The sequence below is a fragment of the Enhydra lutris genome, unplaced genomic scaffold (genome assembly GCF_002288905.1).
Source record: "Enhydra lutris kenyoni isolate GAN:26980312 unplaced genomic scaffold, ASM228890v2 scaffoldscaffold44, whole genome shotgun sequence".
NCBI classification, from domain to species: Eukaryota; Metazoa; Chordata; class Mammalia; order Carnivora; family Mustelidae; genus Enhydra; species Enhydra lutris.
This window is the reverse complement of record NW_019154128.1, coordinates 3,855,299-3,883,247: the sequence shown is the minus strand read 5'-3', so window position 1 is coordinate 3,883,247 and position 27,949 is coordinate 3,855,299. Positions and strand designations below refer to the sequence as shown.

General features: G+C 43.8%; 1 protein-coding gene across 3 annotated transcripts in view; it reads left to right on the top strand.

The window, feature by feature from the left end:
• LOC111155877 (NCK adaptor protein 2) overlaps positions 1-27,949 on the top strand; it is a 147,238-nt gene that overhangs the window by 53,457 nt on the left and 65,832 nt on the right. For all 3 annotated transcript variants that reach the window (XM_022516324.1, XM_022516322.1, XM_022516323.1), the window contains exon 2: positions 20,969-21,154. The gene's annotated coding sequence lies outside the window, so the exon portion shown is untranslated. The remainder of the gene's footprint in view (positions 1-20,968; positions 21,155-27,949) is intronic.

The following is a 27,949-nucleotide window of genomic DNA, read 5'->3' as shown; positions in this document are numbered from 1 at the left end:
ACCGACATTTCTAATTCAGGATTCGAATTTCAGGATATTTTACTTCTTTGCTTTTTTATTTGTATCGCTTTTCTCTGAGGCTGAAAGTTTTTCTCCGTAGGAACGTCGACATAAGAACTTATTTGCTTGATAATCTTATTTGTAGACGACACATACATGTTTAGAATAACTACCAACATTTTTACCAACCATATGAGTAGTGGAAATGGCAGACGATATCTTTGTCCTCAGGGTTTCTCCCACTGGGGAAATACAGTCAAATTACTGTTTCTAAGCCTTTTGGAATAATGTCTCTCTTGTTTATGCCACCAACTCAATATATAATTTGGTTAATTGGTTTGCATTCTGCTTTTGATTTTTAGGACTTAAAAAAGTTAATATTGGTTTATAATTACATAAACCATTTAGATGGTTCCAGAGCCAGAAGTGTGCCCAGAGTCTGATTCTGTATCTTCAGGCACCTCTCGCTCAAGCCCTTTCCATCACTATTTGTAAAAGGATGATTTTTTTCCTTCCCCCTTTTATTTATTGCTTTTTAATGCAAGCATAGACATAACATTCATGCAGTTGTATATTTGTTTTTAATATCTTTCATTTTCTTAAATAAACAGTAGCATACATTTCCCACTTTTCCCAAGCTAGAGTTGAGAGGTGGTCTTCTGATTATATGGTGTACAACGACTTAGTTAATCATGACACTGAGTCTAACTGAATGTGCCTACTTATTCAGTGATTTTGGAAGGGGTAATTATAGCAACTGCCATCTAAATATTTTAATCACATTCTGAAATAGTTAGAAAATACATGAATATTCTTGTCTTATTTTTGCTGTTTAAAAAGAAAACAACACAACTTGGTCTATTTAATTTACATGTATTCTAGTTCACTGGTTCTCAGTGGGGTAATTTCGTCCCTTTGGGGACATTTGGCAATGTCTGCAGTGTCTGGAGACGTTTTTGACTGTCACCACTCCGGGGAGATGGGAGTTGCTGCTACCCGTCCTAACGTGCTCCAGAGAGCTTTGCGACAAAGGTTGATTGGTCCCCACACGTGCACCACTGGTGAGAAGTCCTCTGTCTCAGCCACGCTTTCGAGAGCTTGGGTCACCTTGCTCGTCCTCCCTCTCTCTCTCTCCTTCTTCAATAGATATTTATGTCTAGCACTTTAGGAAAACAGAAGTCATTTAAAGTGAAAAGACCTGAGGGACTCCGGGGTGTCTCGGTTGAGGAGGTGCCCGACACTTGGTTTCTGCTCGGGGTCATGATCTCAGGGTCCTGGGATTGAGTCCCGCATCGGGCTTCTGGCTCAGCGTGAAGTCTGCTTCTCTCGCTCCCTCTGTCCCTCCTCCCTGCTCATGCTTTCCCTCTATATCCCTAAAATAAAAATGAAAATAAAATCTTAAAAAAAAGGAAGATTGTCCTTCAGAGGTGCACGTGAGTGTAGGTGACCCATGGGGAGTTTGGAAGTGTTGCTGCTCTTATGAAATTATTTTGTCATTGATGACATGCATGATAACAAGATACATTTTTCTTATCTCTGTATCTGCATTTTCTCTATTATCTATGAAATACCCCATTTCAACTAAAAAGGGGACTGAATAATTCAACTGCACGGTGGTTTTAATGCAATACACATAAAAGGGGGCATGCACCCTCTCTTAGGTGGGGGGCACCTGGGGGCTATCGACAGTGGTGTCAGTTGCACGTGCTGGTTCCCAGAGAGGGCCTGGGAGTGTGAGATGGGCGTAGGATGTGGAAGGTGGACATTTTTCGGTGCTTGATGGTTTCAGAGCCGTGTCCGCCTTTTGCCTTTGGTGATGAAGAGATCCAGTAGTTTAGGGTTATTCCAGACGTTCCTAACATCATTGTTCTTTTTCCTTCCTCCCCCTCGCCTTGTACTTCCCAGTCTTGCATCAGGTAAATTAAATGATTTTTGGGGGGGGGGATCCTGATTGGCATTTCTTCTTCTTCTTCTTCTTTTTTAAAGTTTATTTATTTGAGAGAGAGAGAGAGAGAGAGCACGAGTGGGGAGGAGAGGGAGAAGCAGGCTCCTCATGAGCAGGGAGCCCAAAGTGGGACTCGATTCCAGGACCCTGAGATCATGACCTGAGCCCAAGGCCGATGCTGAACCGACTGAGCCACCCAGGCACCCCTTGGCATTTCTTCTTGACACAAGTACATGCAATAGCAGTTTGATTCCTGGAAAGGAAATATGTATCAATAGAACAGTTAAGACATTAACGATGATGGTTTACAGGTTTGGCAGCCCTCTTAGGAGTTGGTTGTCTAAGATAAATTTTATTAACATTTAAGTCTTGGACTTTAACGCTTCTTTGTGGTTGGTTTCGATACTGCCACGGGGCGTGGAAGAGTGCTCGGATTGTTAGGAGGGTTATCTTTCAGAAATAGATTGAGTCATCAAAACTCCTTGTTGTAACTTTGTGGCCCAAAGAGATAAACATTTATTACCCTTTCTAGGCCTTTGACTCATATCCTATGCCACCAACCCTTTTCTTTCAGCATCTTCCCTGCCCCCACACAAGAGAAAAGCTGACATTGATTTATAAGCCTTCCTTTGCTAAATTCAGAACCTTGCAAAATACCCCCATTTCAGCCTTTCTGCTAGTTTTTGGGGGAAGCCCTTAAATAATTGATAACGTTCTGAAGCTTGGGTTGATTTTTTTTCCCCCCTCTGCACAGAAATCAAACAAGAATTTGTGCTATTCTGAGTGATGAGTTGTACTCAGTGTTCTAGAGCATGAATGAAGGGACCACCAGCACCACAATTCCACGTTGTTTGGTGTAAGGGCAAAAGATGGTTTGCATGTCCTTTGAAGGAAAAAAAGTCTGCGTGCCCAAGCAGCAAGCCACTGGGCTGTGGGAGCAAGTGGAAGGTGTTTCAGTATTCCGTGCATGCTTCAGGAAACCACGCAGAGGACAGGGGCTTAGGGACTTGAGGGGTGGTGAGGAGTATAACATGGTCCTCATCTTGTGGGGGCTCCCGCCAGACCCGTGCGAGACGGGTGTAATCCCAGTCGGTCAATCCCTGGGTTTGTAGCAACTCCCAACTGAGACAAGATTCAGTATGATTCTCCCATAGTTGGAATGAGGGAGCAGAAGCCAAGTGTTTTGTAAGCACAGGTAGAACAAAGCACCTTAGATCATGGGTGCTGGCAGCTTCTGCCTCTCTGTGGAAGCAGGATGCTTCTAGAAAACAAAACCAGTTCGTAAATTTGACACTGAGAACTCTTTGAGAGGTTTGATGTGGACTCATTAATTTATGGTTTCATAACTTTTTTTTTTTTTTTCCCCAAAGCTACTGGCACTAACTGCAGATTTTTAAAGAGTTTAATCATCATCAGGAAGGTCTGGCTACAGGATGACTAGCTGCATTAATCTGATTCGGTTCATTTCCGAAGAGAACAAAATTATAACTACATTTTCATTAATTTACGGGTGTGATCCATCTATTTCAGGGCGAATATTAAATTAAGTCCTAGCTCCAGAAGATACGATTTTGAACAGAAGTATCTGTAGGATTTAGTGTTCTGTGAAAGGAGTAGGCGTTAAGGTTAGCTTGTTGTGAGATTTGTTTTCTATCTGGTATTATATTGTTGAAAGAAATTTTTATTTGAAAGAGTAATAAGTAGAAAAACAAACAAGCAAAAAGCAGCTGAAATCTAGTGTGGAAGGAAGCCTTCCTCCTAACCCAGGCACCCAGATGGCCTCACCAGAGATAAAGTTCATGATTTCTTGTAAGTCCAGGATGTTCTAGAAAATACCCAAGTAATAGGCTACCCAACTCATCAGTTTCCTTCTTGTCTCCCCCCTTTTTCTTCTTATAAAGAGATTTCTCTATTACTTGCTTTTAAAAGTAAGTAAAACCATCAAACTGTACATTTTTAATTGGTGAATTTTTATGGTGGGCAAATGATCTCTCGATTTCATGAAAAGTAACCTTAGAGCCTGGGGACTGATTGTAGAGAAAAGAAATGAAGGGTGAAATGCTTTCATCTTCAGATCGTCAGAGACAAATGGTGAGGTTCCTCAGAGATCCCTGTAGCTTGGATTAAAAACACATTTTTATGGGTTATTTAGATGGAGAAGCCTGTAGTGAGCTCACCAAGGTTACTGATAATTAAGTTCAAATGGGTCATGAATCGCAACGTAATGAGGATAAACTGCTGGGATGTACTTGAGGCAGCTCAGCCCGGCAGCTCAAGTGGTAGGTAAGTTTCTCCATAGATAAATGCATGTGGGGAAAATAACATGACGTGTCCTTAAACCTTATTTTTCTGACGTAACTATCTATTTTTGAACTCTTTCCTATTTAGAACCTAGAGCCATTCCTCCTGTTTTATAAGGGAAAAGCACTTTGTAGATGTAATGTATTTTACTCTTTTCCTACTGTTGGCCATTTAGGCTGTTTCTATTTTCATACGTCTTACCCAATGGCTTTTCATAGAATTGTGCAATTTTGCATTTTCGTCACCAGTGCACGAGCCTACCTGCTTCCTCATAGCCTCACCAGTAGGCCGTTTTGTCACACTGAAATTAAAAAAAAAAAAAAGTTTTTACTTTTATTTTGAAATCCATTTTAGCTTACCAAAAATTGCAAAAAGGTTACAAAAAAACTTCTGTAAACCCTGCATCCAGCTTCCTCAAGTGGCGGCATTTTATTTTCTTTGTTTTATTTATTTTTAAAGATTTTATTTGTTTGAGAGAAGGTGAGTGCAAGCCCAGGGAGAGGGAGAAGCAGGCTTCTTGCTGAGCAGGGAGCCCAACATGGAACTTGATCCCAGGATCATGGGATCATGACCTGAGTCACCAACTGAGGCACCCAGGTGCCCCACATGGTAACATTTTCAATAACCACATGACAGTGATCACAGTGGGAAGTTCACACTGATACAGTACTGTCACCACATTTTTGGATCTCTGACAGACTGATAGGTGAGAGAGGTGGTATCTTTGTATGACTCTAGTATGTGTTTTTTTAATTCAAGTCCAGCATTTATCTGAAAGGCAGACATTTTCCTGCCTGGTTTCCTTTGCCTCTTTTTTCTTGATTTGCTGATCTTATCAATTTTAAGGAGCTCTCCCAGATCAGGAAGAGTAGACCTTGGTCTGTGTCACAAATTGCAAATATCCTTTGTCTTCTCATTTGTCTTTTGGATTTGCCTGGGGTATATTTTGCCTTGTAAAAAAAAAGTTTTTATTTTTATGTAGATGAATTCAAACATCTTTTGTGGTTTCTGGGTTTTTAGTCAGAGATTAAAAAAAAAGTTTTTCCTTCAAGGCTCTAAAGAATTTCTTCCATATGTCCTTCTATACTTTTATTTTTTTTTTTCACGGTAAACCTTAGCTGCATTTGGAATTCATCCTGTTGTAGGATGTGAAGTGTGGCTCCATCTTCCTTCCAGATGGCTACCAAAGTCTCCCATCACTATTTATTGAGAATTCTCGTCTTTTCCCCAGTGACTGGAACAAGCACCCTTTGTCATATACTAAATTCCCAGAAGCACTTGGGTCTGTTTCTGTGTTCCTATTTCCTAGTTCCATTATATGCCATGCCAAACTGGAACAGATGAGTTCTCTGAAAACTTTCTGTTATCTTAAATAAACAAAACGAAATAGCATTCTGTGAAAGTCTATAAAAAGCTAAAGGCTGTGCTTGTATAGAAATAAATGAGACAGAAGAGGCCCAAAGATCACAGAGTTGTTTTGGCCTGGGGTAGAAGGCAGATGGTTCCCTCTCTTGTGTCCAGAAGTGGGTAAAATAATATCCATCGCAGGAAGGCATTTTGGTGGTCCTTACCTGGCCCAGCCCTCTGCAGTCTCGCCAGCCTCTTGGATGTTCTTGGATGTGGGAGGCAGGTTAAGCATGAATGGTAGGAAGTTTGATTGAAAATAGTTAATGACAACGTATTTTTTTTTTCTTTTCTTTTTTTTAAAGAAAGGGAGGGTGTGTAAGAGTTCCTTGAAGAGTTTTCTTTGATAAGTGTAGCTTCTGGTCCTTGAGAAATCTGTCATTAAGAACCACTGTGCTCCTGGGACATCATTAAGCCTTTCTCTCCATCCGTGTTTGGTGGAGATCATAACTGGTTTTCCCCTTATCACGTGGTCCTTTGGAAGAGTTCAGTGCAATTGTTCCACCCAGGTGCACTGGCTGTCCTTGGTCTCCAGCATGAGCGGCAGCGGGCATAAGGTCAAGGCCAAGGGCTCCCGAGTGAGTGGACTCCAAATTCTCACTGCACCTGTGCCCATCCCCTGACTCCGCTGTGAACAGGGGCAGTGAAACCTCTTGGTGTCAGGACTCAGTGTGATGATAATGGAGGGAAAGTACTCAACCTAGTTGGTGGCGCCCAGGAAACGCTGAGGAAAGGCTTGCGGTTTCACCGGTCTGTTTCCTTCCCTTGTTAGTCCATGAAACTCTGAGCCCCAAAGTTCCTGGATTTGCAAGCTGAAGGAAGGTAGGATATAATTTGGGAGTAAATAAGAGAGGGGGATATACGTGTTCGAGTGGCGCGTGGCAGGCTGAACCACAGATGAGGTGAGGCAAGCTTCACGTTCGAAGGTCTAAACAAGGTGTTCTTTCTTTCATGGTCTGTCTGAGAGAGGGACCCAGAGCACAGGCGTGGTGTGTGCTGTCCTATGTGACCAGCAGCAGGAGCAGGACGGATCAACTTCTATGTACATTTTTGTTGCTGTTTTTTGTCCAAAAGAATAATCCTCAAAATGGAGCTGACAGAACAGGTCTTGAGAAGGAATGAAAGCTGAAAAGGAGAAAAGGAAGGAGAAGAGCCCCTGACTGCTTTGCACTCACACACTGAGGTTCGGATGAAGTCTGTGGAACCCCTGTTGATACTCTCTGTGGCCTTGAAGGGAAGATGTACCAGAAGGCTGGAGATGGCGAATGTTCTAATTTTCTAAATGGAGAAAAGAGCAGAATCAGGAAAGAGGTCTTTAAACAGATTACAGAATGGAGATGAAAGCTAGCAGCGGGGGGCCTGTCAGCAACTCCCCTCCTTGATGCCATGTGACTGGATGTCAGCAGGGAGTCTGGATGAAGTTGGACCCACTTATATCTCTAGCACAAATGCACCTGCTCACCTTGGGCCCTCCCCTCTTGACCACGGTCACTCTTTAGGAGACTTCTGGGCTGTTGCCTTCTTGGGGATTTGTCTGTGGTCATCTGCCCTCCCTTTGCTCTGTTCCCCTAACCCTGTCCACTGACCAAGTGCCCTTGACTTCCTGAGCTTACCCCCAGATCATCTCGTGCGGTCCATATGAGGTTGGGAAACAGCCGGTGTTTTTTCACATTCATAGTCCGTTTCCACACACAAAAAAAGGTGTATAGCATCGACAGACAGAAAAGGAGAAAATCCGAGGGACAGAGGGACAGAGTACGTGAGTGAGTGGGAGCTCTGGGGAGTGAGGGGAGTGGCTCACGGCACAAAGGAGTAATAGGGAGTGCCAGGGCCAAAGGAGAAAGGACATTTCTTACCTCCACTCACTGTCCTCTGATCTCCCAGGTGGCTAAGCTTATCTCTTCTGATAACAGCTGGGGGGGGGGGGGGGGGGGGTGGCATCATTCTTGGTGTTCTCTGGCTGGCCCCATTCAAAGGTTGGGTGTGTGGGGGCTGGCTACTAGGAGAGGAGTGGCGTTTCAGTGTGTCGCAGGGGGAGCAAAGCAGTGTTTTCTCTGGGTGCCCCCACCCTGTACCTGGAATTTGCTGGGTGCTTCTTGTGCTACTTACTGTATACAGCACATCTGTAAGGCAATCCTTTTCTCTTCATCCTCTGTTTTATAGGCGAAAACTTAAGCTTTGGACATAGTAAACCATCTGGCCAAAAGACGGAGCCAAGCAGGGGCAGGGCTGGCATTTCATCTCAAAGCCAAAGCTCCTTCACCAAATTGGGCCACAGGCCCGTCTCTGCGTATTGAACTATTATGTGGATTAGGAGCTGGTCGCCCGGCCACAGCCACAGGACAGGGACTGCTCACTCGATCTTCCCCGAGTCCAGGTCTCAGCCACGTACTGTTCTTCGCCGTAATCTGTGCCGCAGCGTGGATGTTAACCTGTGTGTCCGTGGTAAATGGATGGAGAGATCGGGGTCATCCATGACGGGATCAGAATCCAGAACTCTCACGGAGCTGGGACAGGGGACTGACACTGGCGTGATGAGGTGCCACAGGGGGACGTGTGAGGAGCACATGCCACTCCGAAAACACCTCCCCCGGGTGTAGTGAGAGGCCAGCCCCCACCGTGCAGGTGTGATGCTACCTGAGGAGCAGGGCGGGGTCAGGCATCCTCACCTGCGAGCTAGCTCCAGAAGTTCCATTTCCTGTGGTGCCGTCCCAGTCTGAGTACCTGCGCCACTTACAGGGGTGATTGATAACGACCCGTAGCATCCTGGGTCCCCGATTTGGCTCTTCCAGTTGTCTCTTTGTGTCTGCCTTGTGGGGGCGAAGCGTGTCTGTCACGTATGCTGTGTTTAGCGCCCGGCACAGTGCTGGTTCAGAACATACTTGTTGGATGAATTAACTTGATGTCTGCCTAGAAGTGGGAACAGCATTGGGATGATGCGTTTCAGGGAATTTTGGCATTGTTCCAGCGAGGAAGGTTTTGCTTGGAGAAGAGATCCCGACGTCATTGTTCCTCCAACTATTGGAAGATTGGTCTCAGGAAAGCAAGATCAGTCCCACTTTGTGTTGCATCATAAATTATTTTTTAACTAAAGCTGTTATGTTTACACACACACACACACACACACACACATATACAACACACACACACACACTATTTGTCTCTTTAGACTTTTTAATTTTTTAAAACAGGTATTAGAGATTTTGGAGAGCACACATCTGTTTTAGAAGTTATCTTGCACAGTTCAGCTCATTTTTTTTTTTTCTAATAGGTGAGTTTTCTTGTAGCAAATGAAATAAAGAAGCCCTGCTGTGTCATCTCCTATTTGACTTTGGTCCCTGACCAGCCCGAGTTCCTTAGGAAGGATTACAGCTGTGTTGTGCCTTATTTCTGTGCAGTGTTTGTACACAGCAGATGTGTAACACATTTTCACTGAATAAGTGTGACTTTCGTTCCACTGGTGAGGTGACTGATACTGCCTTCAAGGAAACCTAGACTTTCGGGCGAAATAGCAGCCCCAACATCCTGTAAGTAGTAAGACACAGAACAGGGGAGCACCTGGGTGGCTATGTGGGTTAAAGCCTGTGCCCTCGGCTCAGGTCATGATCCCAGGGTCCTGGGATCGAGCCCCACGTTGGGCTCTCTGCTCAGCGGGGAGCTTGCTTCCTCTCTCTCTCTCTCTCTCTGCCTGCCTCTCTGACTACTTGTGATCTGTCAAATTAAAAAAAAAAAAAAAGACACAGAACAGGGATTTGAGAACAAAGTCCTCGTGTCCTCTACGTCATACAGAGTGGCATGGTCAATTTCATTACCTGGATTCATCTTCTTTCAGACAACCCTTGTATTTGAATATTTAGGGTTGAGAGAATAGGGCTTCTTGAATCGGCCCTTTTCACCTTCTAGTCTTTTCTCTACTGTACTGGTTCTTAACTGGGGCTGGTGTTTTAAGCACCTAGGAGCTTTTTACAGACTGCAGATACTCTAAATCAGTAGGTCTGGGGCGGGGTAGGGGGGTGGAAGGATCAGTTTGGAATGAATAGGCAAGCCGGAGACCTTTCCATTTCTTGAAGGCATGGTTAGAACACTCAAGAGTTTGGCTATTGTACATAGCTGAAGATACTCTCTATTTTGCCGAGTTGGAAATCTGAGTGATGGGTTGTAAGGTGAAAGAGAAATTGAACTCGTGAGCTGGGTCTGTTTTTTCCCGCAGCCTCTCAAAGGTTTTGGCTATGCTTGCACGTTTTTATGGGACGAATTCCATGCCGAGAGGCAATTGTGAATTTTAGAGTTTACTGATTTCAAGACAAACTTCATAAGGGATTGGTTGAGTAAAATGGTGAATTCAGAGAAAGTTTGAAATCTCTTCCTGATTCTGTTTCTTCTGTGCGTAAGACTGCACTGTGGGGTGGAAGTTTATCATTTCATAATGTGTGTAAATGAAGGGATCAAAGCTTTTTTTTTTTTTTTTTTTGCCGCTTACACTGGGTGAGGATTATCTGAGAAAACCTGGCAGACCAAGGAAGTGGGTTTGACTTTCTGCCAGGTGGTCATTGAAATGTTTTTTTCCTTTGTGTCCAGTTAAAAGGCTGGGCATGTAGATTTTCATGCTCTTGTCTGGTTTCAGCTTTGGAAATGCTTACATAGCTAATCTGGCATTTGTGATTATTTCCACTTCGAGCTCACCAGGAGGCTCTTTGGGGAGATTCAGACAGAAATGACTTAATTGGATTTTAGCCCACACACAGTAGTTGAATGGCTTTATGGATGGCATTAATTGGGCAGCTGCCATAGGAAGTCATATATATATATATATTTTTTTTTTTGAGCTCTAGAATTTCAGAGTACTCTTTGATTCATTCCCTCTCATTGGTTCATTGTTAATTTATTTAACAAATGAAAAACTCAAGAAAAATGAAGTGATAACAGTAGAATTCAGAAAGACAATTCATAAATAGAACCTTCATTTGCTTTTGGCATAGTTACTTTATTATCTATACTTAAGTCTCCTTGTTGACACTCGTGGGCTGGCTTAAGGACAGTTGTATAAGGGATTCAGGGTCTCTTGGATTGAAATTTGGGAGGAAAGGATTCTGGAACAGATGGCACTGAATGCTGTAGGGTATTGGACAATTGCAACAGATCTTACAAATATAATTAAAGAAGTGAAAGTTTATTGGATGATAAATGTCTGTTAGTACCATTTTATCGAGCACCTGCCATGTGGCCAAGCCATATGGACCTCAGCATGTGGTGGTCCTTTCCTGGAGGCTCTTCCTGCATAGATAGCCTTTTGTAGGGGAGTTTATGATTATACAAGAATAATTTCCACGGGAACATCTTCCATTCCTATAGAATGTCCCCAGACAGGGAACTGTTTGAGTTCATTTCTGAACAATGAGTTGGATTTAGCCGGATAGTGGCTTTGGAAAGCTGGAGTGATAAAGCTATCCCAGTATGGGGGAAGAAAGAGTAGGAATAAAGTCACAGAATTGTGAAAGCATCTGGCCTTTGGAGAAAATGTGGCTGAAACACACTTTGACCATTTTAGGAATATTTAAAAGTAGCTAAGAGTACTTTCAGAACACAGTATTATTAAAATTCCTGTTCATTTGGAATAATCATAAATTTGTTCTCTCTCAGTTAAACTTGATAACTATTAACCCCCCCTTTAAAAAAAAAAAGATTCTATTTATTTATTTGACAGAGATCACAAGTAGGCAGAGAGGCAGGCAGAGAAAGAGGAGGAAGCAGGCTCCCTGCTGAGCAGAGAGCTCAATGCAGGGCTCGATGAGGGGCTCTGTCCCAGGACCCTGGGACCATGACCTGAGCCGAAGGCAGAGACTTTAACCCACTGAACCACGCAGGCGCCCATTAACCCCTTTTTTGGATGGCAACATTTAACTTACTCAAGATTCTTTTCATTACATATTTTATGGATTTTAGAGAGTAATTTAGGGGATACTATAATATCTATATGAGCATCACCCCTACTTAAAAGTGGGGAAAACAAATCAAGTTTATTTAGTACCCATCATAAGTAACATAGGATAATGTGCAGTGAGATTCCCCCCCCCCCAACAATTTCTTTGAAGCAAATTCATTCCGTGGGAGGCTTCTCGGTTACCACTGATACACAGAATTTAAACCGACCACCTTCCCACAAAATCTTTCTCCAGAACTTAATGGTTCTGTATGCTTCCATGGTCTTCTCAGGTCATTGACTGTTTCCAGTCTTTTTTTAACTTATTACCTTCATCTAATAGCTGTAAAACTCATGTCCCTGACCCTCACATTGAGAGTCCTGTTTTGGTGTCTTAGAAGGCCACTGAAGTGATCCAGAACAAAGATGGGGTCCGAGTAAGCCCCAAATCCCTAGAGTACTAAAATCTGCATCTGTATGTGTGGTTCACTCAGCTGAGGTTACGGCGATTTAATCCTGAGTTAATTAGAACCCAGGCCCTGACCTGAGCAGCTCTCTCCAGATGTTTCCATCCTGTGACGCCCGTGTGTGTCCGCTGCAGACTCGGCAGATCTAGTGTTCTCTCTAAAATTAATGTGTGGTGCCAAAACAACACCAAGGTGTTGAACTTGAAGGGCAGGGGAAAGAAAAGATTTGAGGTTTCTGATTTGGTTAATTCTGGGCTTAGATTTATATAAAACAATTAAAATGTTCCTTGTAGGAAGAAAAAAGGACTCTTGTTTTAGAGGAATAGAGGGGAAAGCATTCTCAATGGGGTAGTTTGGGGGTGTGAATGCTGCCTTTCTGGGGTTGTGTAAGGATGTCCCATCAGTGAAACCATGCCGCCTTGGGCTCATATGCCCCACCGGTGGTTATTTTTTTTAAAACCATTTTCTTAAAAACCAGAAGAACATCATTCCGTGCTTGGACTATTTTAAAACTTTGAGTCTTAGGTATTATATACCTATTCCCAGTTGAAGAGGGAGAGCGGGACCTTTTCTCTCTGAAGGGCCCAGAAGTGACGGCATGCCCTTGATCCCAAGGAGGATCATGCTTGAGCATGGGCCCAGTGGAAAGGACGGAAGCAGAGAAGTGCACCGATAACATCACCACCTCCGGTCTGTTTTGTCATTGCTGACTCATTGATTAATTGGGTTGCTCTCTGGGTACCAAGTATGGGGTCAGTGCTGGGACCCTGCCCTTGAGAAAGTCTTCTCCCATTGGACGAGCCCCTTGCTCACTGCCCATTCGCTGGAAGTGCCTGGGTGGAGGACGATGTAAAACAGCGTCAGGGAGATAAAATTTACAGCATCCAGAATGCTGGGGATTCTGCAGGACAAATGACTCCGTTTCTTCAACAAATCATCCTTCCAATAAAATAGATTTAAAGTGACTTAAAAGACGTGCAAGACTTTGTAATTTATAGACATTATTTGGATCCTGATTCAAATAAATTGGATCCTGATTCAAATAAATCGGCTATAAGAAGACATTTACGAGAAAATTTGGGTAGTGGGAACACTATGAGGTTTATGTTAAGGAATACATGATTATTTTTGGTGTTACAATGGAGTTGTACTTATCTGTTGGTGGTATATACTGAAGTCTGTACAGATAAAGTAATTTTTCTGTGGGATTTGCTTTCAAGTCCCCTAGTTGGGGTTGGGGCCTGGTGGATTGGCCTAGGTCCATAAATGTTGAGGTTTAAGTGTTAAGGTAGGTGGGGACATATATCCTGGTTATTTTTGTAGATGGTTAAAGATGCAAAGAACAGTGGCTGTGGTACAGTATGGTGAATGCTGCAATAGGAGGGAAGGCAAGACTCGGAAGTGTGTTCCCAGAGGTGGCAGTATTTAAACTGGGTTTTAAAGAAAGTAGGAAAACTAGAGAATCCGCTCCTTTTGTGCTCAGGAGGAAGGAGGCAGGGAGATGCTCTGTGATTTTTCTGGTGGATTTGGTACTGACTGGTTCCTTCCATTCACTCATTCCTGCATTCATTTAGGACGTATTTTTCAGGTTCCTGTTGTATGTGTTGTACGTAGTGAGAATTTGTGGGTAACAGTCTGGTGAAGGAGATGGTATATTGGTTAGCCAAGGCTTCCATGACAAAAATACCAAGGACTGGGTGGCTTAAATAACAAAACTTTATTTTCTCACAGTTCTGGAGGCTAGAAGTCCAAGATCAAGGCGTTGGCAGGTTTGGTTTCTCCTGAGGTTCTTTCCTTGTCTTGTGGACGGCTGCTATCTTGCTGCCTCCTTGCACAGCCGTCCCTCTGTGCTTGCACATCCCTAGTGGCTCTTCCGGTTCTCATAAGGACACCAGTTATATTGGATGAGCAGCAGTTTCCATTTAACCCAGTGACCTCATTAAAGATCCTGTTTCCAAATACTGTTACGTTCTGAGGTACTGGGGGTTAGGACTTCAGCATATGAATTTTGGCGAACAAAATTTAAACCCAGAGGAAGAGTGTTTAACTGCCTCTGGAGACATCTGGGAATTCTTCCCAGAGGAGGGGCCTTGAACAGCCTCTTGCAAGAGGGTAGGATTTCACTCCTCCCCTGGGCATTGGGGGCAGGACCGGGGAGGGAGCCGAGAGAGTTTGCAGGGAGTTCCCAAAGATGAGCTGAAGGCGGGGGAGAGGGCTTTGCAGCCCAAGATGGTGAGCAGCCATTTTAGCAGAGGAGATCTGAAATGGCAGACCAGGAATGGAGAGGAGGCCCTGATGGTAAGGGCTTGTTCGGTGCTGGGTTGGGGGTGGATGAGAGGGCAGGGAGAGAGCACGTGCCCCAGGTGCCCCAGGGCAACCAGGTGGGTCTTCTCTCCAGAAGACCAGCAGTGAAAAGAAATGGGGAAGATGATGCGGTTTTATCTAATAGCTTAACATCCTAATCACCAGAGTAAGACAGAGTTGTAAAAATGTTACGGAAAAGAATAAAGTTAAAAAGTAAAGTCATAACTCCTCACCCCAGTTTCCACCCTACCAACAGCCTGTGCTTGGCCTTGCCTGCTTTTGAAGATTCTATTTTTTTAAAAATGTGAGGAAGTGTGTGTGAGTGTGTACAGGTGTGAGAGGGAGAGAGAGAAAGGGAGGGACGGTGAGGGAAGGGGGCGAAGGAGGATCTGCTCCCCCCTAACCCATTTGTTGGCTTTGGCCTTTCTCAGCGTTTCCCTTATTCTTCCAGTCCTTTATCCCCAAAAGGTAAGGGACATGAACTGCAGCAAAATAATCAAAATAATTCTTACACACATTCAAGTTAAATCTTTTGGACCACCTGGTGCCCCTGAATTATCTCAGATAAGATTTCAGAGCCCTGTATGCCTGCCTGTCTGCCTTCCTGTCCTGCTGTCTTTTTAAACAGAAGAGGGGTTCGCACAAGTTTTATTCAGTAGTGCGTTTTAGTGTTTAAAGTTTTATTTTTGTGAGTGTGCTTTTTATTGGTCTTGTAACTACCTGCAGCAACTAAACCCTGTGTCATAAAGAACGCTTGCGAGTCTTCTAAAAATGTTACAGCCGGACCGATGCTATAGCGCTCCGCTCATGCCGCGTCTTTCACATATTGAAGGTTTGTGGCCACCCTGGGCTGTGCAAGCCTGTTGGCGCCATTTTTCCAAGGGCATTTGCTCGCTTTATGTCTTTATGTCACGTTTGGGTAAGGGTTGTAGTATTTCCAACCTTTGCATTATTATTACATTTGTTATGGTGATCTGTGATCAGTGATGACTCCCCGAGAGCTCAGATGAGGGCTAGTAGCATTTTTTAGCAATAAAGTATTTTTTGATTAAGACACGTGCGCTGTTTTGTTTTGTTTTTTTGAGACCTAATATTAGTGCACACTTAATTGGCTGCATTCTAATATAAACATAACTTTAAATGCACCGGAAAGCCAAAAAACTCATGACTTGTTTTTTGCAATAGTCACTTTGTTGCAGTGGTCTGGACCTGGAGCCACAGTGTGTCCAAGGTATGCCTGTTTATGTCTTTAGATCGTCTAGTTACCACACTGAGCGGTGTAGCAAGGCTTTTTATGTGGATTCTGAAAACTTATTTGGACTAGCAGGGAAGCTCTTAAGAGTGACCCCTTATCAGACCTTTTGGAGAATGGAATATTGTTGTATTGATGAGGCTGCCATCAAATGCATAAACAAAAAATCTTTATAAACCATTGGAAATGGCGTTACTCGTCAGATTCCAATCTGTTAGAATTTTTCAGCAGCGGACTGTAACATTTAAATTCCTATTAAGATTTGCATTATGACTTTCTTGGTCATGGTATTTTAGATAAGCTTTGATGATTTTTTTTTTTTTTTTTTTGGTACCGCATCATCAATTTTTGATCATTCTTAGACCCATTTGCATGTCAAAGCCACAGAATCGGGCCTGAGGGACCCTGGGCATGGCGGAGGAAACAGGCAGAGTCATACAGGGCTTTGGGCTCGCTGAGCCGGGCCTGGAACCCCCATTCTCCTGTCCTGTGGTCACTTGCCACTTTCTCTGGCCTCTTTATATGTAGTTGACCCCACTGCCTGCAGTTCTGCTCTTTTTCTCAGTCCCAGAAGGCAGAAATCTCTGTTATTTTAGAACATAGAAACCTCAGAGTTGAAAATCTGACCATTTACGCTCCTCTCCAGACACCTGCCTTAGCCACATGTGATGCCTTTTGGAGGCTGTTCAGAGAGTTAGAAATTAGTTTTTTTGTTTTTTTTTTTTTTTTACCTTCCTTAACCAACTTCTAATCAACAGATAGAATCAACTGAGAACCAGCTTTATCATTTAGGACCGATACAAATCTAGCCCAGTGCAGAAAACTGCTTAGTCCTGCTTAGGACTGCTTTATGTTGAGTAAAAAATCCTAATTTCGTGGGACTGTTTGAAATTTTGGTAACTAGCTTATGGCCTTAGGTACTCTCTGGGCCCTGACTGGGAACCACCAGGCATGGGGGAGGAAACCAGGCTTGAGTTTTAGCCCAAGCCATTCAAGGAGACTTTTGTGTAGCTTTGTTCGTGTCTGAAATGAGCACTTTTGCCCCGGAATAAAGTTTTCCACCAAGTAGTTTGGTAGGAATGAAATATAGTTTGTTCTGCCAGAAGTCAGCAAGGCAGCCTGGCCTCACTGGCCTGAGGCGGTGACCTTCCATATTTGTTCTGAGCTGAACGTCCCTTAGACCACCGTGGGGCCCACGTGCTCTGAAGAGGGGTCTCACGTGGGGAGGGTGAGGAGGGACAGAAAGGATGAGAGGAGGCTGTGGCATTCGTGAGCCCAGAGGCCTAGGATAGTCACGTGATTCCCACCTACCCTTTTTAAAGGAAAGAAGAAAGATAAATGCCTTCTGTGCGGTCTGTAGATTAGGGGTCTGGGGGTTCTCTGGGTGTGTTTGGCATATGTAAGATTGAGTTGTGATGCCCACCTGAGGCGCCCTGCAAGTGTGTACGTTGTGTGTTGTACTCGACCCAGTCAGATCGTGGTTTTCAGCAATTCTGGGTTTGCTGCGTTAACATCTAAGAGAAACCCTTCCTTTGAAAACAAAGCGGTGTGTCCCTTCGTGGGCTGACCCCTTTGCCGTAGCACTGGAGAGGCCGAAGCCGGCCTCCCAGGGTAGCAGACAATTCCTGACGGAGGCCACCGACAGACCTCGCCTGAGTGTCCAGGCTCGACATATCAATGGTGATCTTTTTTGAGAAGAAAGAGAGAGGCTGGGCTTTGAAATCAGACCAGGGGAGGTTCAGGTTCCGGCTGGGCCACATCTGCTGCTTTAGCTCCTGAGCTCAGTGATCGGGTTTGTCCTGCAGGGTCCCCAGGAGGGCGGAATACCAGTGCCAGGTCTCACTGGGACCAGGACAAACCCTGCTCCTCCCTGCCCGTGATGTGGCTCCGTTTCTGTGACTCAGGGAGGTAAGGTGGTATCTATCCCCTGGGCGCTCAGGCTGAGGCTCTGGAAGAATCGAGGTGGCCAGGAACGTCGGCCACTGAGCCGTCGAGTCCAGCACACGGCCATCAGCAGAAGGGGGCATGCACACGCCCTCCTACTAACCCTTAGTGACTCTCTGGCGTGACATGCGTTCATGATGGATATCACGCTGGACCTCCTTGCAGGTGTGAAGGAAACTGCCTGGGACCAAGACAAGTCTGCTGCTGTCCCAGGCACTGGAAGTTTAAGTGAGGCTAGGCTAGTCACATGGGGGCATCTCGGGGTCAGGCTGTGGCCCCAGGACCGGCAGTGCCCCCAGGCACGCACATCGAGGCCCTGAGGCACGCAAGCCCTCACAGTGGAGGCAAGTGCTGCCTCCCTCCCCCAAAAGACCAGGGAGAAACCCCACGTTGTGGCTTGGGTTTTTCAAAACACAGTTGGAAAAAAAAAGAAAACGTCAGTGTTACAGAGAATTCAGATAATCCTGTGGATTTCACAGTGATGAAATTTTGTGTTATTAGGGGTCCAAAATAATGCAGAGAAGGAGATATATTTGGTATTAGGGTTAATTCCTTTCTGGTCCTGCCTCTTCCTCTTGTGTTTCTAAAGTGAGATGCACAGGGAGCTAGGGGAGAAATATTTTCAAAGGAAAACATAGACCCATTGCATACAGTCCCGTCTGCCTGAAGTGTGCTGTGCAGACCGGCCTTGAGTGAGTTCTCAGGTGAGAGCCTTCTGCGCCCCAGCTGACCGTGTACCTGGTAGTGTTTGCAGTCAGAGGTGGTTTTTGCACAAGTGTCTGCTTTCCTGATGGGATTAGATCTTTGTACTTAAGATCCGATTTGAAGTGTTTGTCCTTAACAGAGGTTTGAACATGCTAATAACCCCACCACATTAGACATGGGCCATGGGCAGGCTACCCTGAAACCCAGGATGACACAGGTTTGACCCCTCCGTTTATTTCCATTTGAGGTGTACGTCCATTTCATGGATGGCTTGTCCATGAAATGCTTTTCTCCAAGGAAATGCTGCAGCTTGAATCCTAGATAGCCATGGGCACCTTTAAAGGAACTTGAAATGGTGTCGCTTTGATCGGAGCTCCTCCATGAGTTCAAATTCTGCTTTGTTCCACCTGGCTTTTCCGCCTTACCCATGACACTGAGTATCAGAGGACTGGGCTTCCAGATCCCGCCCGTAGTTCTTCAGCTATGGACTGGTTAAGACGTTGGCTGGGGCACAGGGCTTGCCGTTGCTGTGGTGGGTCTAGAATTTCGGAGGCCTGCATTCCTCCCTGAAGGCTGTTAAGGAAAACCTTCACTTCCCGGAAAAAGTTAACTCGTGAAAAAGTGGGTGTTGATAGCTATTGTGGAAGGGTATTGTGAGAGTTTAAAAATCTCACTGGTGAGAGCACGGTGCATCCAGAGGGGGAGAGCTGTATGCCCAGACAGCTCTTCTAGCCGCCCCCTCACCATGGCCTAGGTGATCCAACTCCAGCTAAATTCACTTTTCAGTTAAAATTTAAAAAATCCAGCTTATACCTCTGAAAATACTAATACGGAGGTGGCATTTGTGGGCATGACTGTTTAGTTGGTGGCTTTCTTCGGTAAGCGCAGTAGAAGGAAATACAACGCTTGGCCAAGACCTGAGTCCAGATTCCAAATCTATTTCTGGAAACCCTGTCATTTTATCGTCAACATTCAGCAGCGGGAAGGGTGTAATTGTCCAGGTCCACATTTACTGTCTTGCCTCAATCTAGTATTCCTCTTGTGTTCCAGCATCACCTTTTCCCTGTCAAATTGTGTTGGTTTTTTTTTTTTTTTTTTTAAAGATTTATTTATTTATTTGACAGAGAGAAAGATCACAAGTAGTCAGAGAGGCAGGCAGAGAGAGAGGGGGAAGCAGGCCCTCCGCTGACCAGAGAGCCCGATGTGGGGCTTGATCCCAGGACCCTGAGATCATGACCTAAGCCAAAGGCAGAGGCTTTAACCCACTGAGCCACCCAGGCGCCTGTTTTTTTTTTGTTTTTTTTTTTTTAAAGTCATGCAGCCTCTGGGGCTCCTGGGTGGTTCAGTGGTTGAGTGTCCGACCCTTGATTCTGCGTGAATCTGGATCTCAGGGTTGAAAGATCAAGCCCTACGTTGGGTTCCACACTCAGTGTGGAGTCTGCTTGAGACTTTCTCTCCCTCTGCCCCTCCTCCTTCCCCTGCTCTCTTTCTCTCTCTCTCTCTCAAATAAATAAATCTTGAAAAAAATCATGCAGCCCTTAAAATAATGCTAGAGAGTGCACAAAGAGGAATTAATTTTTTAATCAAAATTTATGAACTTGCTGTATAACATTTTTATGGAAGTTCTACTTGACTTATCTTTTTCTATTTGACTAAAATAGAATTTGATTTTTCTATGGGGTATTTAATGTTTTGGGTCACAATCATGCCAGGGATGAATTAATAGATCTTCTATGAGTGAACTGTCAGGACAGAGCCCCTCTAGGTTTGAAATGTAATTAAAAATGTCACTGAACTCTCTTGGAGGTCCACAGAGCTTCAGGGACCCTTCAGCAATGCTGGCAAGGACTGAAAATAGCCACCCAAGTTCAGAGAACATAAGGCAGCAGCGGACTGTCCAGGAGCAGGAGGGAGAGGCTGCCGGTCACCTCTGTCAGGCTTCTCTTGTCTCAGCTTCCTTGTAGTTTTAGGATACTATTCTCAGATTTCCTACAGGGATGTTTTTAGCACAAGGCTATGGCTCCAGTAGGGGGTGCCTCCCACCTCTCAGTAAATGGCCAGTGCAGGAAACCTCCAAAAGAGGAACGAGTCTCTAAATTTAAATATCCATGCTCTCTGCAACCCTTCTGCCTTAATTAGGCTCTCAGACTTGCTTCCTTTCCACGTGGCACACCTTTCTTTTGTTTTTGGCAGGTTGAAGTGTGTGGGGAGGAGCTGTCTCGGGGAGGAGGGCTGGAGGAATCTTGGGAACATAGGTCCCTTGTTGGCAGCCACCTGTCCCGGCCTTCCCCATCTCTTCCCTCCACAGAGCCTCAGAGCTGATAGCAGGGATCTGAAGGTAGAGGAGGAGAATAATTTTGTTTGGGTAGAGGTCAGTAGGTACAAAAGCACCCTGTTTCTGGGGTGTATTAAAAATACTGGTTTCATGAGGCACCTGGGTGGCTCAGTGGGTTAAAGCCTCTGCCTTCGGCTCAGGTCATGATCTCAGGGTCCTGGGATCAAGCCCCACATCGGGCTCTCTGCTCAGCGGAGAGCCTGCTTCCCCCTCTCTCTCTGCCTGCCTCTCTGCCTACTTGTGATCTTTCTCTCTGTCAAATAAATAAATAAAATCTAAAAAAAAAAAAAAATTAAAAAAAAAAATACTGGTTTCAGGCAAATAAATAATCATGCAGTTTCTTGCAAGCAGGCATTCCTAATAAATATTTTTTTTTCTTGTTTCCTTTCAGATTTCCTATGTTCCTTTTATATGAGTGATTGCCCAGATCATAATTCTCTGCTGAGATTTGGGGGTTTTTTTCAAGAATTTGGAGAATCCCTGCAGCTTTGTAACTTCAAGTGTGTCACCAGCTGGCAATTTCTCTTTTCAAGATATTCTGCATTTGCCAGTCATCTCTTACAACTGAGTGCCAAAGGTAAGCGTGCAGTGCCCTGCTTAAAACAGATGCAAGAAGTTGGTGCTTTTGTCTCAGTCCAGTGCTTGATCTGCAGTGTAGGTTTTACACGAGTTAAATGGCAGTTAAGTGCGGCCCCGATGAGCTGAGCCACATCACGTTCAAGTTTCCAAGGGCTCTGGTTCAAAAATGAGATCGCTGTTCCTGCGTCAGCACGTGACAGCATGGGGTAGCTAGGAAGCAGAATGGTGGGTGTCCCCCACTGTAAATGCCCTGGCGCCTAGCTCTGCGGCCCAACAGGTGGTCTTGAGCCGGGCCTTGAGCGAGGCCTTCTGTGTGCTGCTGTGGGAGCAGGAGATAAAAAAGAACTGCCTTCAGGCTACTTTTAGTTGAGTAAATGTTCCTTCTGACCTCGGTCTTGGGAAGATAAGTCTCTGTGAAAACACGCAAACAGATAAAGGATTCTGGGGAGTGTTGGGCTTGCTTGTATGGGAAATCGGCTCATGCGTGTTAAAACTATACCCAGAAGATAGCCTGTGGGCTTGGAGGTCCAGGGGTCCTGTAGTAACAGGTACTGGACAAAAACAGGTGTCCGTACAACAGAGTGATTTCTCAGCCCTAAAACATTGTTTGGGACATTTGATTTAAATGTCAGAGTTGTGGTTTAGTCGTCTGATTAATCTGGTGGTCTGTCTCTGGCCGGGAGGTGCCTTTTTGGAAAGGTAGGATTTCATCCGCAGTAGGGAGAGCACCCAGTTCACGGGCTTTCCTTCAGAGCCTTATTTTGCCTGTGTTAGCCACACATTGTTTTAAACTATTCTTGGATCTATAGCTTTGGACTGTAAAATCTCTTGGTGTGATATTCATTAAGTTTATTAGTTTAATATAAATTAGAATTGTCTTTCATTTGGTCTAAAACTACTATTAAACTTCTTATGAGTGGGGTTCCCCCCGCCCCCTTGACCACTTCTTTTTTATCTTTTTCTTTTTTGAAGGCTTCTTGATTTTACTTATGTTCCCTTCTGATGTGTGGTAACAAGAATAGTGCAGAAATAATATGTAGTATTTCATAAGGATAGGATTAAGTGTCTAGGTGTTTTCACCTTATTATCCTTTCTGGTTTCATTTGGAGGAAATGACATATCTCACTTACTTAGAGTGTTGTGATTTCCCGATCTAGGTCCTGGCTTGGAATCTAGAGCCTGGAATTAATGTTGTGCAGCCTGATTCTACACCCTCCTTCCTTCCTCCCTGTATGCTCAGACTTATTCTGACCCTGCTTCCTGGACATGTCTGTTCCTAGCTCTCCACCGCCTCATGCGTTAATGGAAAGAAACCCAAGTTTCTCTTGCAGACCTGATAAAGGATAAGTATCGTTGGGGTGTTAGACGTCCAGTCCTAGGAGATTTCTGTTACACAGGAAAGCTCTTACTCGTAGCACTTCAGTTTGTTTTTTTTTTAATTGCCATTGGAGTGGAACCTTTTAAGACTTAGTCTTTTATAAATGCAGTCACATATTTCCTGGCAACAAGCAAAAACTTAGCACCAGTCCTCAAAGCTGATCGTCAGAATTCCTCAGTAATTTGTCAGTATCAGCATCTGACACTTCATGATATTAACACCCTTAATCATTCCAGTTACTCTGGAAGTTTGTCTTCCGCGGACAGTGGTAGGCAGGGAGGTGTTACACTCACTCCCAGCAGCGCATTCTGCAGGTGTCCGTGACTGTTGGGCAAGTGGTTGGTTCCTGGGTACAATTAGGTAGAGGACCATTCATAACCGTGGAAAGATACTTACAAAAATATCCATACCCATATTACTTTAAAGAATTAATTTTTATAAGCTCATGACATCCATGGCCAAAACGTCTTAAAAATTACTTTTGTGGTTTGGATTAAATGTCCAATGGGAAAATCTTTAGATGTATCCATTCATGTAATAAATATTGTGAGCACCAACTGGATTCTAGATTATTTTTCTTAGTGTTTTAGCAGCTACAAAAATAGATAAAATAAGCTCTAGACAGCATTTTTCTCTTGCCCTTGTGGGATAGGCACAGGACCCTGACAGCTCTGGCTGGGGTTCTTATTGTGAGTCCCTGGTGCCCAAGGCAGAGGGAACTGTCCCTCAGAGAGGAGTCTGGAAAAGTCACGGGAAGCTGTGTTTGGAGTGAGTTTTAGAGAATGAGGGCATGCATGTGCAGAGGCATAGTGGGTCCCCTTGGCAAGGACAGGCTAGGTGGAGTCTCTGGGTAACGGCTCTTAGAATCTCCAGATCATTTAAGCAATAATGAGTTGGGGCCCAGCATGCTCTTTGGTCTGTGGTCCTTCAAGCCCCAACGGGAAAAGTGCCTTTATCGAGGGGCATATTTTGGAAAGAAATGAAAGCCTCACCAGCCTGGTAAAGTGGTTAAGTGGGATGTCAGCCTCAGATGCATTTCCCAGGTACCGGGACTCAAAGTGTACCCTGTACCAGTTGAGACCTGCACTTAGGGCTGGCTGGGGGGATCTGGGGGGAGGGGGAATGTCCCAGCTGCTTCTCAGAGGGGCCTAAGTGGGGTTCTGAGCCCCTGTTTCCAGGTGGTGCACTTCCCTGCCTTGTATTCTTGTCTTCCCTGGAGCCTCCCCCATTTGGAAGTTGAAGAGCAGTCTTGGGAACTCCTTAGCCCTGACCCTGGCTGCTGTGGGGAGGGGGAATCATGGGAGAAGCACAGTGGCAAAGCCCTTCCATTTACGCTGGCGTGCTGTTCATGGATGTAGAGCCTGCACTTAATTCTTCCCGTGTATTGTTGAAGACTGACTCTAGTTCACTGTCATTGGGGGCTGGCTGGTGTTTGCTAGATGTGAAGGGCCTTGTACACGATGCTGAAAATTCCTTATCTTTTGAAAAACTACACAGAGACATTTTCATGAAAGAAGCCCAAGGGGGTAGAAGATGTTGGTGTCGAGGGGGAGGAAAGATCGTGGCTTAGGTGATAAGACTCATGAGCGAAGGGAAGAAGAGACGCAGATTCCATGAACTGTCAGTTGCTGATACGAATATTGGAGAGCAGATGTTACCAGTGATCCTCTACGTGTTGTTCCTTCTTTTTTTAGCTTCGTGGAGGTTTGTGATGGACAAAATTGTAAGCTACTAAAAGTGTACATTGTGGTGCTTTGATATGCCACATACACCGTGAAAGAATCCTGACCATCTAGTTAATGTACACACTTGTCACTTCACATGTTTATCTTCATGTGTGTGTATGTGGGAACATTTACATTTCCTCCTCTTAGCAAATTTCAATTAAATAATACTGTGTTATCAATAGTAGTCACTGTGTTATACATTAGATCCTTGGGCCTTATTCATCTTACAGATAAAAGTTTTACCCTTTACCAATCTCTGCCTGTTTCCTCCACCCTAAGCCCCTCCCACCACTTTGCTACTCTCTGTTTCAAGAGTTTGACTTTTATTTTTTTTTTTTTAAAGATTCCACAAATGAATGATACCACGCGGTATTTGTCTGTCTCTGTCTGGCTCTCTGGCTTATTTCGCTTAACAATGTCTTGAGGTCCATCTGTGTTGTCAAGAATGGCAGGATTTCCTTTTTTTTTCTCATGGCTGAATAACATTTGTTGTATTTGTATATCGCATCTGAATCTGGTCATCTCTGGACTGACACTTAGGCTGTTCCCATATCTTGGCTGCTGTGAATAATGCTACAGTGAACATGGGGTTGCAGATAGCTCTGTGAGAGCCCATTTTCATTTCCTTTGGAAATATACCTAGAAGTGGAATTGTCAGATCATCTGGTAGTTCTGTTTTTAATTTTGGGGGGGCCCCTCCATACTGTTTTCAATAGTGGCTTCACCAACGTATCTTTCCATCAAGAGGGAGAAAACAAGACGAAACCAGAAAGGGAGACAAACCATATGAGACTCCCCTCAGGATACAAACTGAGGGCTGCTGGAGGGGAGAAGTGTGGGGGGGATGGGGCGGCTGGGTGATGGACACTGGGGAGGACGTGTGCTATGGTGAGTGCTGTGAATTGTGTAAGACTGATGATTCACAGACCTGTACCCCTGAAACAAATAATACATTATATGTTTATTAAAAAAAAGAGAAAGTGCTCCCTTTTCTCCAGTACTTGCCAATACGTGTTATCACTTGTATTTTTGCTAATAGCCATTCTAACAGGTGTGAGGTGATATCTCATTGTGAGTTGGATTTGCATTTCCCTGTTGATGAGTGATGGTGAGTGCCTTTCCATGTACCTGTTGAGTATTTGCATGTCTTCTTTGGAAAAGTGCTGTTCAGATCCTCTGCCCACTTTTTGTTGGTGTTTCTGCTGTTGAGTCGTAGGAGTTCTTTGTATATTTTGGATAATAACTCTTCATCAGATATATGATTTGTGAATATTTTCTTCCATTCTCTAGGTTACTTTTCATTCTGTTGATGGTTTCCTTTGCTGTACAGAAGCTTTTGAGTTTGATGTCCTCCCCCTTGTTTATTTTTGCTTTTGTTGCCTTTGCTTCTGGTGTCAAATCCAAAAACTCATTGCCAAGACTGATGTCAAGGGGCTTACTGCCTGCATTTTCTTTTAGGTGTTTTCTGGTTTCAGGTCATATATTTAAGCCTTTAATCCATTTTGAGTTAATTATTTACGGTGTAAGCTAGTGGTCTGTTTCATTCTTTTGCATGGGGCTGTCCAGTTTTCCCAGCATGATTTACTAAAGAGACTATTCTTTCCCCATTGTGTATTCTTAGCTCCTTTGTTGGAAATTAATGGACCATATATGTATGGGTTTATTTCTGGGCTCTTTGTTCTGTTCCATTGATCTATGTGTCTCTTTTTATGCCAACATTTTACTGTTTTCTTTATCATAGCTTTGTAAGATACCTTGAGATCAAAAGTGCGATGCTTCTACCTTTGATTTATTTTATTTTTCTTCAAATTTGCTTTGGGTATTTGGGATCTTTTATACAAAATTTTTTTTTTAAATTTGATTTTATTTATTTGAGAGAGAGAGGAAGAGTGAATGCACAGGTGGCAGGGAGGGGCAGAGAGAGAGGGAGAAGCAGACGCCCCACTGAGCAGGGAGCTTGACTTGGGGCTCCATCCCAGAACCCTGGGATTACCTGAGCCAAAGGCAGACACTTAAACGACTGAACCACCTAGGCACCGCGGTTCCATACACATTTTAAGATTGTTCTATTTCTGATGAAAATGCCATTAGAATTCTGATAGGATTGCATTGAATCCGAAAATGACTTTGGGGGGCGCCCAGGTGGCTCAGTGGGTTAAGCCTCTGCCTTCGGCTCAGGTCATGATCTCAGGGTCCTCTACTCAGGGAGCCTGCTTCCCCCCTCTCTCTGCCTGCCTCTCTGCCTACTTGCAATCTCGCTGTCAAATAAATAAATACATCTTTAAAAAAAAAAAAAAAGAAAATGGCTTTGGGTCGTATGGACATTTTAACAATATTAATTCTTAAAATCCATGAGCATGGAGTATCTTTCCATTTATTTGTGTTTTCTTCAGTTTCTTTCATCTATGTCTTAACAGTTTCAATGTACAGATGTTTTGCCTCCTTGGTTAAATTTATTGCTGGGTATTTTATTCTTTTTGATGCACTTGCAAATGAGATTGTTTTCTTAATTTCTCTTCCTGATAGTTCATTGTTAATGTACAGAAACAAACTGATACTTGTATATTGATACTGTATCTTGCAACTTCATTGAATTCGCTTATTCTGACAGTTTTTTTGAGAAGTCTTTATGGTTTTCTATATATAACATCATGTCATCTGCAAATAGTGACAGTTTTACTTCTTTTCTGATTTGGGTGCCTTTTGTTTCTTTTTCTTGTCTAATTGCTCTGGCCTGGACTTCCATTACTATGTTAAATAAAAGTGGCAAGAATGGTATTCTTGTCGTGTTCCTGGTCTTTGAGGAAAAGCCATCAGCTTTTTGCTGTTAGGTATGATATTAGCTGTGGGCTTTATTATGCTGAGGTACGTTTCTTCTATACCCAGTTTGCTGAGAGTTTTTATTAGCGGATATTGAATTTTATCAAATGCTTTTTCCACATCCATTGAGATTCATACTATTGAATCTATTCATTGAATCTATTATTCATACTAATAAAAATCATACTATTTTTATTCTTTGTTTTCTTAATATAGTGCATCACATTGATTTACATATGTTGAATTATTCCTGCATCCCTGTAATAAATTCCCCTTGATCATGGCGTATGCTCTTCTGATATGCTGTTGAATTTGCTAGTATTTTGTAGAGGATTTTTCTATACTTGCCAGTGATATTGGGCTATAATTTTCTTTTCTTGTAATGTCTTTGTCTAATTTTGGTTTTAGGGTGATGCTGGCTTCGTAAAATGAGTTTAGAAGTGTTCTCTCCTCTTCTGTTTTTTAGAAGCGTTTGATAAGGATTGGTATTAATTCTTTCAGTGTTTTGTAGAGCTCACCAAGGAAGCCATCTGGTCCTGGACTTTTGTTTGTTGGGAGGCTTTTGACTATTGATTCAGTCTTCTTACTAATAATCAGTCTGTTTAGATTTTTGTATTTCTTTATAATTCAGTCTTGACAGGTTTTATCTTTCTAGGAATTTGTCCCCTTTTTTAGGCGATTCAGTTTGTTGGCATACAGTTTTTTATGGTAGTGTCTTACGATCCTTGTATTTCTATGGTATAGTTATAATGTCCCCTCTTTCATTTCTGGTTTTATCTACTTGAGTTCTCTTTTTTCTAGGTGAGTCTGGAAAAGGTTTATGTATTTTATCTTTTTCAGAATACCAGCTCTTAGTACTACTGGTCTT